General features: G+C 42.7%; 1 long non-coding RNA gene across 1 annotated transcript; it reads left to right on the top strand.

The window, feature by feature from the left end:
• Positions 1 to 278: 278 nt before the first annotated feature.
• On the top strand, positions 279 to 4,846 carry LOC117671271 (uncharacterized). Its single transcript, XR_004592803.2, has 3 exons — positions 279 to 815; positions 2,757 to 2,849; positions 4,368 to 4,846. It is a non-coding gene; the product is annotated as an uncharacterized LOC117671271 (long non-coding RNA).
• Positions 4,847 to 14,619: the final 9,773 nt, after the last annotated feature.

Below are 14,619 nucleotides of genomic sequence, written 5' to 3'. Positions count from 1 at the left end.
CACACACACACATACACACACACACACACACACACACACAAACACACAGAAAAACACACACACGGGGCCAGATTTCTATGACAGCAAAAGATCAGTGTGGCTCAAAATAGATTTTTGTGGTGGTGTTGACAGGATGACAAGAAAACAGCGCTCGACACGGCTATCATTCTTCAGTCCAAAATTCGCTCAGCTTTCCCCCCCCACCCCCGTTATATATTTAGCAAAAATGAGTCTAGGGTCAACAGCCGCGTGGGACTGTAAATTAGGAAAATGTTTTAGAAAGCATGGCGAACGAAACTGTATGCTAGTGAAGGTTGAAAAAATGTTGAAAAAGAAATCCAGAATGAAAATAGTTAAAGGAAAATACTTAAAACGTACAACTCCTGAGAAATTAGCAATTAGCTAGCCCGTGGTTTATTCCGTTTCTCACCTCTTTTTTTCCTCTTATTGAGAGCGTTAATTCCTGCATTGGTTTGTGATTTTTCTTTTTAAAAAAAAAAAAAAAAAAAAAGCTTTCTTGAACTCTTGGTCGAATATAGTTCCAATCTTTGTAATTTTCTATACCGTTTTTTTTCTCTCTCTGAGCGTTTTGGATGTGCTCCTTAATATATACATTGTTGACAAGGAAAATTAATACCTGTCATTTTCTTTTGACGTAGACGTGTGTGTAGTTTTAGGCTGCATTTCAGAATTTTGACGAATGCATGCTTTTTTCAGGATATAAATACATTCTACCTGTACCCGTAGGGAAGAATAATTGGAAGGGATCTTCGAGGTCATCTAAACCAACCCTCTTGGCCAGGGCAATAGATTGGGTAAGTTTATACAAAAGAACTAAATAAATTATCCTTATTATTTGTTAAATTATTTGTTAAATTTACAACTATTTATTTAGTGACCGCCTGAAGTTTCAAAGGCACTGAAAAAAGTGATTGATGACCGTTTTTCACACTTACGACCATTGCCTCATCCCTATGGCCACGTGTGATTAAAATCCAGACGCTTGGCAACTGACTCATATTTATGACGATTGTAGTGTCCCCGGGGTGACGTAATCCCGTTTTGCGACCTTCTGACAAGCAGAATCAGGGAGGAAGCCAGATTCAAATAACAACCTTAACAGCTGCAGTGATTCACTTAACAACGGTGGCAAGAAAGGTCGTAAAATGAGGCAAAACTCACTTAATATCCGTCTCAACAGAAAGAACAGAAAAAACAGAAACAACCGTCCAAACACAACTGTTTGGCTCCGTTGTGGTCATAAGTCGAGGTTCTGCCGTTGGGGTACTCTAGCCGGCATGTCTTCCTGATTCCTTACATAAATTCACAATTCTTTAAACAGTTTCTATTTGAGTGACAGCTAAATAGAACATAGTGGTAAGTTTCATGTTGCCACATAAAAGGAAGCAGATTCCAATGAATAAAGTAAATAACCATTAAGACATTTACATAAATGCTAGCCGTTAAAATGTTTACTCTTTCTGATTTTGAATAAGGGTTTGGGGTGGGTTGTTTTTTTTTCTTCTTTTTTTTGCAAAAAACGGAGATTTGTTATTATTTTTTTTCCTCTGAATCTCCTTGTGTGAGGGCGAGGTTGTCTTTGCTATGCAAGGATTAAACACTTAGAAGAAGGGTATTATTTGTGTAGCTTTTTGTTTGCGATAAAACAAAGTCAGCCCATATGGATTGTTTTTAGTGGAAGATTTAATCACAGAATGCTTATTTGAATCTATCTATCTATCTATCTATTTTCTGAGGTTTTCGCGGGTGTTTGTATGTAGGTCTTTGGTTATTCGGGTTTTCTCCTGTGTAAAATTGGAAGTGTCTTGGCGACGTTTTGACAAAGTCTCATTCATCATCTTCAGGCTGGTGTTTTCGGCTTCGTGCTTCTAGGAGTGATCGCACATTGCTCCTAGAAGCACGAAGCCGAAAACACCAGCCTGAAGATGACGAATGAGACTTTGTCGAAATGTCGCCAAAACACTTCCAATTTTACGCGGGAGAAAACCCGAATAATTTGTCCAATGAAGATTGTTTAGAGCCGAATTTAGAGTGGAGAGAAGGCCCCTGTCTCATGATTAAAGGCAGGGAATTATTTAGGGATAAACAGGAGCTGCGTTGGAGATCTCAAAATTTGAATTAGGCATGATGGCATTCTTGCAATATTTGAGGGGCTGCCCCAAAGAAGAGGGGGGGGGATCAAATTATTCTCCAAAGCACCTGAAGGCAGGACAAGAAGTAACGGATGGAAATTAATCAAGGAGAGAAGCAACTTAGAACTAAGGAGAAATGTCCTAAAAGTTAGAACTACAGTGGAACGGCTTCCCTCCAGAAATTGTGGATGCTCCATCTCTCCATCTGCTCTTCTGTTATTATTCTGTATTCAATCTTTGCTTTTCCCACAATGCTCAATTTAGCACACTGAAAAGGAGCAAAAACCCCAAGGAATATATATATATTGTGTAGACCAAGCCAGATTTCAAGGTTGTGTCTTTTCAACATCTGTAACCCATATGCCATTAGCAGAAAGTTGGGTTCCTAAAAAGATCTTTGCCGGTTTCTTTTTAAAGCTCAGCTGTTCTCAGAACCGGAGAGAAGCTTTTGTGATCAGAGATGTCCTTTTTTCTTGGTGGCAGTAAACAATGCTGCTTGTTGATCGGTCCCGTGGGAGCTTCCCACATCATATAAATCAAAGATGTCTGCCGGGAACTTGTAATAGGAATATAATCCGCCGCGTTGTCCCATTTTCTTTTCAGAAAAGTTTGAATATTTTCTTCATCTCTGCCTCTGGAAAGTCTGTTGCTCTTTGGATCTTAACAAGAAGATGTTAAAATCTCTTCCAGCGTTGGGTAAGCGTTGTTCTCTTTTAGCAACTCCGTTTCTTTGTTTAAAAGAAAAAAAGAAAAAAAGCTGCACGCGTAAACAAAAACACCTACAAATTAAGATCAAACATTTCAGCAAATTGCCATGTGGTGTTTTAAAAAGCAGGGTGTCTCTTGCATGATGCAGAATACGATATTGTGTGATTCTTCATTTGCGGCAGGCTTGAGTCTTCAGGGTTTCACTAAAGGCCAGATGTCTGCCTATATGACATTCACAAGCTCATACACAGAGCACTCAAATTTGTTAGTAAATCATCTAAAATCAGCCTTCTTTCCTTCCTTCCTTCCTTCCTTCCTTCCTTCCTTCCTTCCCTTCGCCTTTTCCTTCCTTTTTCTCCTTCCTTCCTTCCCTTCCTCCTTCCTTCCCTCCTTCCTTCCTTCCCTCCTTCCTTCCTTCCTTCCTTCCTTCCTTCCCTTCGCCTTTTCCTTCCTTTTTCTCCTTCCTTCCTTCCCTTCCTCCTTCCTTCCCTCCTTCCTTCCTTCCCTCCTTCCTTCCTTCCTTCCTTCCTTCCTTCCTTCCCTTCGCCTTTTCCTTCCTTTTTCTCCTTCCTTCCTTCCCTTCCTCCTTCCTTCCCTCCTTCCTTCCGCCTCTCTTTCCTCCCTTCCTCCCTTCTTTCCTTCCTCTCTCCCTCCCTTCCCTCCCTTCTTCTGCTTCTTTCCTCCCTTCTCCCTACCCTCTCCCTCCTTCCTCCCTTCCCTCCCTCCTTCCCTTCCCTTCTCTTCTTTCCCCCTTTTTCCCTTTTTCTCCTTCATTCCTTTTTCTCCCTCCCTCCTCCCATCTTCCTTCCCTCCTTCTGCCTCTCTTTCCTACCTCCCTCCCTTCTTTCCTTCCTCTCTCCCTCCCTCCCTTCCTCTCTCCCTCCCTTCCCTCCCTTCTTCTGCTTCTCTTTCCTCCCTTCCCCCTACCCTCTCCCTCCTTCCTCCCTTCCCTCCCTCCCTCCTTCCCTTCTCTTCCTTCCCCCTTTTTCCCTTTTTCTCCTTCATTCCTTTTTCTCCTTTCCTCCCTCCCTCCTCCCATCTTCCTTCCCTCCTTCTGCCTCTCTTTCCTCCCTCCCTCCCTCCCTACTTTCCTTCCTCTCTCCCTCCCTCCCTTCTCTTCCTTCCCCCTTTTTCTCCGTTCCTTTTTCTCCTTCTCTCCCTCCCTCCCTCCCTCCTCTCTTCTTCTTCCCTCCTTCTGTCTCTCTTTCCTCCCTCCCTCCCTCTCTCACTCCTTTCCTCCCTCCCTCCATCCCTCCTTCCTTCCTTCCTTCCTTTCCTAAGGCGAGACAATAACTCACTGCCTCCTGGTGATTGGCCCAAAGTCACCCAGCTGACTTTCCTGCGTAAGGTGGAGCTAGAACTCACCGTCTCCTGGTATCTAGCCTGGTGCCCTGACTGCTAGACCAAACGTGCATAATGTCTCCCACTGTGCACCTTCTTCCTACTTTCTAGAGCCTGAATATTCTTTGTGTGTGGTGTCCCAATGTGATTTCCTCTGTGTTGCAGAAGGTCCTGCTTGATGATGCTCGGGGTTCCTTGCGATCCTGATTCTCCTGAGCAGCTCTTTGACGGGCTTGGCTGCTCTAAGCTCCTGTTTTCTCCAGCAAACATCCTCTTCCGATGTGGTCTGTGGTATTCGGTCAAGTCTTGCTTGAAATATCTTAAATTACAGCCTTTTCTCCCGGCTTCCCATGGGAAGCCGCCGTCCCGAGGACTAAGAGCTGTAACTGTCAAGCTGTCTTTTTCTAAAACGTTCCTCTCATGCCTCCCTTTGCTTAATTTCATTTCATCGCTTGACCGTTCGGCTTTTCATTCCACTCTTGGGAAAAGCATCCATTTTCTCCACCATCTCCGGAGCTGAATCCCTTAATATCTATTCGGCTGTTTCAACTGAGCTGTTCAACACTGCATCATCTTGGCGGGTTCCTAATGCTGGTTTACCATCGCTTGAAAAATAAAAACGCTCTACTGTAAGTTGGTTTCATTTTGCTGGTCACTGCAGCCTCCCCTCATCCCCTGATAAAGTGTCAGGTGCAAATAACCAGCAGCATTCGTTGAGTTCAAAGCAAAGAAGAGTTTATTATTGCTACCTCAAATAGAAGAATCTAGTCAACTAATGTTAAATTGGCTCTAGGAAAGAGTCAGCGGAATTGAAGGAGGGCTGAATGTGGGTCTCTCGTGGCTGCGCGGCGACTTCAAACTGAACGCCTCCTTCTTCTGCTACATCAAGACTGGTAATTTGTGTTTTATAAGATGATTCTCATGTGTGTCATGCATCACAGAATTAGTTAAAAGATGCAATCAGGACTCTAATGCTTGCTTCAGGAGACAATCCAAATTGAATCGACGTTGGCTGTCAAACGTTTTTGTAAAAACACATTCAATGTTGGTTAGAATGTCCGGCCAGCTCTCTGCAGCTTTGACTTCACCCATAATGGAGAATATTTGTAGCTCAGGGTTGAAATGAGGAGCCCTTGGTGCTCTCTGAACTTGTCTGAACTGTCTTATTACAGATGTTTCATTACCCAACTAAGTAACATCATCAGTGCTGGCAGTAAAACTTCCTCCTTCTCCTTTTCTCCATAAACCCCATTCCCTTCTAGTGCTGATTATGTTCCCTAGTTGGGTCATGAAACGAGACCATCCAGGACCTCACAGTCCTCCCCCACTCCTCCTCTCCATAAACCCCACTCCCTTCTAGTACTGATAATGTTACCTAGTTGGGTCATGAAACGTCTGCAACAAAACAACCCAGCTCAGAGAGCATCAAGGACCTCTCCCTTTGATTTCAGCATTAAAGTCTTCCTCCCATTAGTTTTTTTTTTTTTAAATCCTAGATTTCCACGGCTATCTCATTTTTAACCATTTCCATCTTGATAAAATACTCAGAATTATGGACTTTTAAGAATCGCTCCCAAAATCTTTGGGGTTGTGGGATGCTTGGATCAGTTGGTTCTCTTTGGAGGAGAATCAATTGCCTCTCTCTTTTGAATTAAACAGCTCGGGGCGGGGTGGTGGTGTTTGCATCAAATTGAGTGCCAATCACAAACCACTTTGCCGGTTGTTTTTTAACCGAGACAGGAAGACATTTTATCAATCTGAATCACCTGTTTGGCTCAATGCAATTCATCAAATCAAATGAACCATGGGTGTTGAGGACAGATAGCAAGCTCTGTCCAGGGTCCTGATTAGCTTTTCTAATTTCTGTCCGATCCAATTGACCAAGATTTTGGTCTAACGACGGATCCTTGGTGCTCTCTGAGCCTGGTTGTCTTCTTGCAGATGTTTTATTATCCAAACTGATGAATGCTGATGGAAGTTACCTAGTTTGGGCCATGAAACGTCTTCAAGAAGACAACCAAGTTCAGAGAGCTCCAAGGACTCCACAGTTCATCCCTGAGCTCCAAATAGTCTCCTTTATTTTTGCCTCACCAATCTTCTTGCTAGTTCTCACACCAATACTCTTCTTTCTAAATTACAATTGGGTCACCACCGTGTTGGGTTTTTAGGGAAATGTTGAAACTTTGGCGGGGGTTTTTCTATGCAATTCTCTGGCTCCAGGTTTGACATCTTGAGTGGGTGATCCCAGTTCTATTGCATTTGCTCCCTTGTTCAACCAAGGTTATGAGTGTCTGCTGGAAACCAACTATCAATAGAAAAGGATGAACTTTCTCAGGGATGTCATTTGGACGCTTCTGTACAAGTCCTCTTGCAAAAATGGCCAAGTTGCCAAAATGCCTTCCATGTATACGTCTGTTAACTCTATTAGCCCGAAGTTCTCGGAGTTGGAATTCAGAAGATCTGGACCAAATCAGCGTGGGAAATAATGGAAAACAATAGTCTAATCCTTTTTTTTTCTTTTTAAATTAAGCTCTCACTAATCCACATTATCCCACCCAGGGCTGTCTCAAGCCATGAGATGGGTGGCATATAAATTTAATAATTAATAAATATTGAAGGCGAGAAGTGATATGTAAGGAAAGAAAATAGAAGCACAGCGGGTTGCCACGCATTGAGCTTTAGCTGTCAATCTGTCTATCTCATCTCACAGCAAGCCTTCAAAAAGGCATTAGGTATTTTCTGCACCTATTCTTGCAAATTGCTGATGGTTTGATGTCAAACTATATTAGCATGAAAATCGTGGAGTAAATAGCTTTCCTGACTGGTGTACAATGATTTAAAATAACAGAAGAACAAAGTTGAGAGGGACCTTGGAGGACTTCTAGTCCAACCTCCCCCTGCTCGAGCAAGAGACTCTATCTCTCTTTGATGAGCTTCCATCCATTACTTCTTGTCCTGCCCTCTGGTGCTTTGGAGAAGAGGTTGACCTCCTCTTCTTTGTGGCAGTCCCTCAAATATTGGAAGACTGCTATCATGTCCCACCTAGTCCTTCTCTTCATTAGACTAGACATACCCAATTCGGCAAACGTTCTTCAGATATTTTAGCCTCCAGTCCCTTAATCATCTTTGTTGCTCTTCAGCTCAGCCCTTGTAGTAATTCTCTGGAGATCCGATTGGAAATCTGAAAAGCACCATCTCAACTGAAGGTGGTTTAACTCAGGCATGCTATTCAGCAGGTTCTGACAGGTTCTGGCGAACCGGTAGCGGAAATTTTGAGTAGTTCGGAGAACCGGCAGATACCACCTCTGGCTGGCCCCAGGGTGGGGTGGGAATGGAGATTTTGCAATATCGTTCCCCCAGGAGTGGGGAGGGAATGGGGATTTTGCAGTATCCTTCACCTGCCACGCCCACAAAACCATGCCCACCAAGCCCACACCCACAGAACCGATAGTAAAAAAAATGGAATTCCACCACTGGTTTAACTGCATTTAGACTAGCATTCTGGACGTGCCTTCCAGAATCCTTGTTTCAATGCTGGTCTGAATACAGTTAAACTACCTTCCACTTCCATCGAGACGGTTCTGCTTTTCTTCGTGCTTCCGCCAAGCAAGATTTATATTTCTACCCAATGTTTATCACAACTGCTTCAGGGTGATGTATAGCACAGCTGCTACGTATTTTTTTTTGTTGTGTGGAAGAAAAACAGACAACCTCTCTCAGTCAAAACTGGAAGGTGTATGCCCAGCTACTATGCTTTTTTTTTTTTGGTATTTAATTGTGTTTTTTATTGTGTATTTTTGTGGTTTTGGTTTTTTTGCAAGGTGCCTAGAGTCCGGTAAAATTGAGATGGGTGGCTACATTAATCAAATAATTGATAAATGTACCTTTGCCTGCATTGTACTGTTAAGTCCTGCAAGGTAGGCCAGCGTTAGCCATGATCAGAGTTTACTGGGGTGGCTGTGGAAAATATTGTTTAGTTCTTTGGTTTGGTGGCGTTGATATTCAAAATCATATATTCAGTGCTTACATTTGTACATTTTCTGGTACCAAATCATAAATTAACTAACTGCATTCCCACAAAGCTACCAATATAAACACAGATTTTGAGCACCCTGAATGGTGAAAAGAAACCTGGTTTATTGGCAATGCAGCATCAACCAGCAGGCCCTTCACCAACCCCATTAAATGTATTGGGTAGGTAAATAAATAAGGCTATTGCTGTAACCACAAGTCATGACATGGGAACACCATAAAAGGTGATTGTGTGAATATGCCACTTAGCAAGAATATTGTTTCGTCAATCCCCGAATGCTTTATGGGCCTCGTGCTTTCCCAACAATCAATATTCTTCGTATCCTGGATGCTTCCAATGAGTCATATTATCACCCATTACCATTGCTGTGATTATTCATAGCCCTTAATCTTTTGGGATCTGAGAATCAACAGAATTGGCAAGGATCCAAGCAATGCTTTGGTGGATATGGGTAACACCTCTCCTTTAAATTTCCCCACAAGACCACAAGCTCCTTGATTGGCAAATTGGTCCTCCCCCCCCCCCACACACACACAGAAAAACCAACCTATCAAAGGATTCATTTGGGGGGGGGAGAGAGAGCGAGAGAGCAGGAAGATAGACTAGACAGAATGAGTAAATAGATTTAGAGAGAAAGAAAGAGGGAAGATGGATTAGAGAGAGAGCGAATCGGTAGGTATAGAGAGAGAGAGAAAGAGAGATAATAGAGAGGAGATAATAATAGATAATAGATGGATGGACGGACGGATGGATGGATGGATGGATGGAGAGCGAGAGAGAGCAAGAAGATAGATAAATAGACAGATGATAAATTAGATAGGTAGGTAGATAGATAGATAGACAGATGATTGATAGATAGATGATAGATAGATAGATAGATAGATAGATAGATAGATAGATAGATAGATAGACAGATCAATGGATGGATGGATGGATGGATGGATGGAGAGCGAGAAAGCAAGAAAGAACGAGATAGATAAATAGACAGAAGATAGATAGATAGATAGATAGATAGATAGATAGATAGATAGATAGACAGACAGATAGATCGATGGATGGATGGATGGATGGAGAGCGACAGATGATAGATTAGATTAGATTAGATTAGATTAGATTAGATAGATAGATAGATAGATAGATAGATAGATAGATAGATAGATACCCATAGGTGGGTGGGTAGAGAGAGAGAGAGATACAGATGATAGGTAGAGAGAGAGAGAGAGAGAGAAACAGAGACAGAGAGAGACAGAGAGACAGAGATATAGAAGACAGAGATAAAGGATAGAGATACGATAACAATTTCCCACATTTCTAATTCCTTAACCATAAATCCTAGCAAGGAATAACTGTGGTTCCATCGTAATGTTAGTCCATAGTACCTTTTGCATCGTTGTATGGATATGCATCCTTTTTTTAAAAAAAAATCTGCTTTTTTTCCAAGTCTACCACGCGAGAGCAGCTGGAATTCTGCACAACAATTGCTGAATTCTGTCTCTTTTTGTATTAGAGGGAGAGAGGGGAATAAAGCATGAGTTTCATTTCTTCTGAATTCCTTTGGTTTTCCTGGTGCTTGCACAGCCAAAGCGAAGGCAGTTAGATAATTATTCTCATTACAGCGGCAAATTTGGCATGCCAATTGTTCTGGCTTCCAAAATGGATTTCTTTTGAAAATCGAGAGATGAAAAGAAAGTGCAGGAAAAGCAGCCAATTCTGACGGCAAATAAAGATCAATACGGGAACTTATTTCTCCCTCTCTTTTCTTTTTCCGTCGACGCTCAATCTTTACAATCAATGGGAGTTTTCTATTTTTATTTGGGCCTGAAAGTTTTAATTTCCCACAAACACCCCTTGGTGTCCCAGGAACAACCCCAAAAGCCATTATTTTAATGGTGTTTTTTTTAAAAAAAGCGAATTGGCCCACCTATCTCGGGCGTGGGTGAAGTGGGCAACATTTATCGAAAGCACAAAATAATAGAAGGGGGAATTGCATTTTTGTGTTCCATCAAGGGTTGCCTGAACTATCATAAAAACCTCAGATGAAATTTTAAATGGCCCTGGAAGGAAAATCATGTGCCTTTTTTCTTCTTCTTTGAATTGGTCTTTATGCTTCCAATTTCTTTCTTTCTTTCTTTCTTTCTTTCTTTCTTTCTTTCTTTCTTTCTTTCTTTCTTTCTTTCTTTACTACTGGTGCATTAAAAACCCACAAAGCCAAGTTTTTGCCTGCCAATTTAAGTAAATGGAAAGCCTGGACAGATGTTTTGTTTGGTTCCCAAGAGGTGTTTCGAAGCATCCGGGGCCTAAATGTGGCATTTGTTTCTGGCTCTTGAAAATAGCTGCTTCTTTTTCCTGGGTTTGCACTTCAGAGAAATGAGGCAGCTGCTTTCAAGATTCATCTATTTAAGCACATTCTGAATTCTTTTTTTTTTTTAATTAAAATTAAACTTTTAAAAAAGTTGAATAAACACTGTGTTCTTCACACAATCCCGGAAAACCAGGCATGCAGAAACAAAACAATTACAAAATTTAGGTTCCTGAACCCTTGTGCATCCGGCTAATGTGCCAATCTCCAAATAAATGCCGATTAAAACAGAGATCAACAGAAAACAGCAAAGAAATCCGTACCCATGCATGCAGCCATTTACCACTGAATCTGGCACCCACTGAGGGTGCCCAGTTCTCTGCCTGGTTACTGGGTGGGTGTGGCCATGGTGGGCGTGGCCTAGTCGACCTCCTGCACCGTGGGGCATTTTTGCCCTCCCCAAGCTCCAGAGGCTTTTCTCGAGCCTTCAGGAGGGCGAAATCGGCCTCACCAGGCTCTGGAGGCCCATTTACGGCCTTCCCGAACTTCCGGTAGGCCCATTTTTCACCCTCCCCGAGCCTCTGTGCATACTCTGCACTTACTTGCATCCAAAACGAGCCACATAGGGTCTCGTGGGAGGGGAGGGGCAGGGTGGGCGGGGCCAGCCAGGAGTGGGATTTGGGGGTTCTCCGAACTTCACAGAATCATAGCTAGAAGTTCTCCTGAACTCCTGCGAACCCCCAGCAGCCCCACCCCTGGTCGTTGAGTGTGAAAACTGGTCCATAAGTCACTTTTTCAGCCTGGTATAACTTCGAAAGGTCCCTAAACGAACCGTTGTAAGTGGAGGTCTACCTATATTTCATTGGGGGAGAAGAAGGGACAATGGACGCCTTCTATTTCCAAAGGGCCAATTTTCAGTGGGTTTGTTTTGTTTTGTTTTTTCCCTCCTCTTCCTTTCTTTCCTTCTTCAAACGTTGCTTCCTTGAAATTCTGCCAGTCGGAGAGAAAGAGGGGGTGGAAACATTAAAGGGACACTTCGCAGAAGCGCCTACTCAGACGAGAGCGGGAGGATGCGATGTAAAACACTTTGCACATTAAAAGCTCGGGGATGAACCGTGAATCGAAATTGCATGGGGTAAAAAAAAAAAACCCACTATAATCTCCCGGCAGAGGGATGGGAGCGAAACCAAGATAAAAGATCTTACAGTCTGCTTTCTCGCCTTCTTCTCTCTTCTTCCTAAATTAGTTTTATAACCGAATCGTAATTAAAACTAATACCTCCAGAACCATCTAGGTCATACTTGAAAAGAGCTTTGAAAAACCAGAGAAATTTTAAATTAGGGATACACGTGCGAGTTTCAAATTTTTCTTGCACCCAGAGCCCAGAAATGAAAGATATATTTACAATAACACACACATACACACACACAAATCAAAATCTTTACTAAAGGCGCCAGGGGATGCAAGATTCAGTTCCAAATGGCTGGATAGGTACTGATTTCTTCATATATATTTTTCTTTTGATCTCTGTTTTAGTCGGCATTTATTTGTGAGATTGGTACTCTAGCTGGACGAACAAGGATGGAGGAAGCATTTTTCTGCAGTAAATGGATTTTTATTTGTGCATGACTTGTTTTTCCAATCCAATTTGGCTTTTTAAAAAGCCCACTTCAGAATGTGCTTAAACACTCTTGGAAGCAGCTGCCTCATTTCTCTGTCATTTCAAGAGCTGGGAGCAGATGCCATGTTTAGGCCCTACAAAAATTCAAAATACCACTTGGTATTTCAAAATGAATGTTGGCTCTACAGGTTTTTATGCACCCAGCAGTAAAAAAAAAATGTGCTTAAATAAAGACTTTTGAAAGCAGCTGCCTCTTTGCAATCCCAGAAAAAGAGGCAGCTATTGTCAAGAGCTGGGAGCAGATGCCATGTTTAAGCCCTTTAACATGTCAAAATATCTCTTGGGAACCAAACAGTAAAACAAATTCATGCACCCAGCAGTTACAAAAAGAAAAAAATGTGCTTCAGAATGTACTTAAATAAAAACTCTTGAAAGCAGCTGCTTCTTTACAATCCGGGGAAAAGCGGCGACTATTTTAAAAACTTTCGCCACACGATATGTGATGGAACAGCCTAACAAATAAAGGCATTGATTCTGATTTAGATTAATCTATTCAGCCCTCCTTGGCAACCTCTGGCATCTCACAACAGCCGCACAGGGTGTTCTCTGAATGTATAAAGAGAGCAGGAGTAGCCCGGAGAAGGTAGAAACTGTTGAAGACATCAACATAACAGATAGGTCATTGAAGTGCGTCCCGTTAATCTCCATCACAATCGGTCCTCAAAGACTTTCATCAGATATCCCTTGCTTACAGTAAAGGCGGCTGTAATATTAGCTACTGTCATAGGAACCAGGGTCCAGAGGACAGAAAATCTGTTGCCTTCAAAAGGGCTTTAGAAAAAGCAGGATCAATACATCCATCAGTTGTCAACCGGCCGCCATCCGATGGAGTTAAAAATAGGGTCCGTGAGCTCATCCTTTGGACTGGAGCAATGAATTAAATTCATCAGAATTTATTTCCCTGTCATGCGAGATGAGGCTGGCTTGTCTAATCGCGGCTTCTAGAGAGGCTGCATTGCATTGGAAATTAAGCAGATTTTGGGGGAGAGCCAACGGATTACCGTTATCCAATTTGGGGAGGAGGGGATCTGGCCTTGCTTAGGAACAGACGTTCTCCTCCCCATAAGTGAAGGACTACCTCTGAGACACATAGAGCTACCAACTTTTGCAATATGCACCTCCAATCCTATTTAAAAGTATTTGCAGAATTTTCATCACTAAGGAAGATGACGGTAAGGGAATCACACCTGATTTTACGAGCTTTTTTTTTTTTGCCACAGGGGTTAAGCAAATCACTGTGGTTGTTAAGCGACTTGTGTGGTCATTAAGCAAATCCAGCTTTTCCTTTGCTTGTTGGACGCCAGCTGGGAAGATCACAGACAGTGATCACAGGATCCTGAAACCATTGTAAATCTGCTGTCAGGGTTCCAATGGATGCCCTAATTAAATCATGAGTCTCGAGCCAAGCTTCAAAAGAAATCCAGTTATTTATTAGGAGCTTCATGTCAGCATGTTCCCAAGTGAAGCCAGTTCTGACCCTACGTAATTTATGCTCCAATTATGACCCTGTTCCCCACCCCCCAGGGTGTGTCATCAATCACATTCTCCAACAGAGCAATTTTGCAGGTTGTAGAGATCACTCCCCTCCGACTGCTGTGGGTAACCCTGGGATACAGCCTTGAGAGAGATAAGTCTGGAATGTGCATCTGTCTTTGGCTGTTGTGCCATTTCACTGGTTTCCCATCCCCCCTGGACTATGGCAACTCGAAAGCAAGCCAGGGATGCTTTGCGAGTTGACATCCATGCCAGTTGCCAAGCACCTGAATTTTGATCATGTGATCGTGAGGGACGCTGCGACGGTCATAAGCGTGAGGATCGGTTGTACGTCGAGGGACTTCCTGTGGATTTTGGAAGGCAGGTTCTTCAAACGTAGATTTTTCTTTCTCTGTGTGTCTTTATGCGTGTATTTTTGTTTAAAGCAGAGACACAAGGAGGGGGGGAAAAAAGTTTTAATGCCACTCTCATCGAAATCCAGTCAGGATGCCTTTAATATTTATGACAATGCTTGTTTTTGCTTGAAACGTAGCCCTGCTAACCTGGTTTTCCCTCTGGGCAGCCTTGACTCCCCATCAAGAATCTCTCAGTTTCTACCCCTTTGTAATTTATACACTCTTCCAACATACCCTTTGCCCAGGGTTGAAGCTCCATCAGGTTGAAGGGCATGAAGGCTACTTGTTGGAGACCACGCTTCAGAAAATTTTCCCCCCACCTCCTCTTCATGTGAGATAAATTGAATTGTTGGCGTGCAGATTTGCTTAACCCAAGCTGAAGAAGCCTCGCCGAAGGGGCAATGAATGCAACCTTGTCTTTTTTTCAAGGAGGAAAATGTCCGCTTGTACCCTGAGGAGATACGTCCTTCACGCTACAGGTATTCCTCGATTTACGACCACAGTTGAGCCCCGAA

Source organism: Pantherophis guttatus, chromosome 16, assembly GCF_059756535.1.
Source record: "Pantherophis guttatus breed Tessera chromosome 16, ASM5975653v1, whole genome shotgun sequence".
Classification (NCBI taxonomy): Eukaryota; Metazoa; Chordata; class Lepidosauria; order Squamata; family Colubridae; genus Pantherophis; species Pantherophis guttatus.
Note: the sequence above shows the minus strand (reverse complement) of the source record. Positions and strands in the feature narration are given on the sequence as shown.